Source organism: Octopus bimaculoides, chromosome 19, assembly GCF_001194135.2.
Source record: "Octopus bimaculoides isolate UCB-OBI-ISO-001 chromosome 19, ASM119413v2, whole genome shotgun sequence".
In the NCBI taxonomy this organism is placed as follows: Eukaryota; Metazoa; Mollusca; class Cephalopoda; order Octopoda; family Octopodidae; genus Octopus; species Octopus bimaculoides.
The window spans coordinates 41577305-41578418 of NC_068999.1; positions in this window are offsets into that span (position 1 = coordinate 41577305).

Genomic DNA, 1114 nt, shown 5'->3' on the forward strand with positions numbered 1-1114 from the left:
AGATAGAACTAGATAGATAGATAGATAGACAGATAGAACTAGATAGATAGATAGATAGACAGATAGAACTAGATAGATAGATAGACAGATAGATAGATAGATAGATAGATAGATAGATAGATAGATAGATAGATAGATAGATAGATAGATAGATAGATAGATAGGGGTGGTTGTGAAGACATATTAACAGATACGAGAAAATGAATAGCAGATAGGGGCCGAGGAGGAAAGAGGAAATAATGAAAACTATGCGGACAGAAGAGATCCAGGAATAAACTGATTGGAATTAGGGGTGAGAAATAGGGAACGGTTGAAGGGGAGAGGCAGAGAGAGAATGAGAAAGGGATAGAGAGACAGATACAGGCAAAGAAAGAGAAGCAGGAATTGGAAAAGAGAGAGACAGAAACATAGAGAGATGGAAGGAGAAAGAAAGAGAGAGAGAGAGAGAGAGAGAGAGAGAAAGAGAGAGAGAGAAAGAGATGACTGATAGATTTAATCCGTCACACGGTTTTCGTACGACCACTTTAGCTCTGAGATGCCTTTGGTAAAGTTTATTGTTGCACGCTTTAGTGTTTAAGTCTCTGATTTTGAAGATAACACTGACACACACACACAACTTGCCCTGGGGTCACATCTGGTGATTGATTGATTAAAAGAGAGAGAGAGAGAGAAGTGGGTGGAAAGATACACAGAGCGAAAGAAGATTAAATAGGGTTAAGAATATAAAGACAAAGAATGATAATCCATAACAGAAAGACAAAGAGACAGGCAGACAGCCATAAAGAGAGAGGGGGGAGGGGCAAAAAGCGGCAAGTCCGCGCGAAGGTTGGAATAGGCCTGGAGCAGATCGATGATGTAGACCCTACAGACGTATCAGGAAATCTGTCAAAACAGCTTATTGAATATTTTACAAATCAGTGCTTAATACATGATCTGTGTAGACCTGATGTACTTGTCACAGAACTGAACCATTATTGTAAGAAAGAAAGAAAGAAAGAAAGAAAGAAAGAAAGATAGCTAGCTAGCTAGATAGATAGATAGATAGATAGATAGATAGATAGATAGATAGATAGATAGATAGATAGATAGATGGAACAACAATAATAATAAGCTA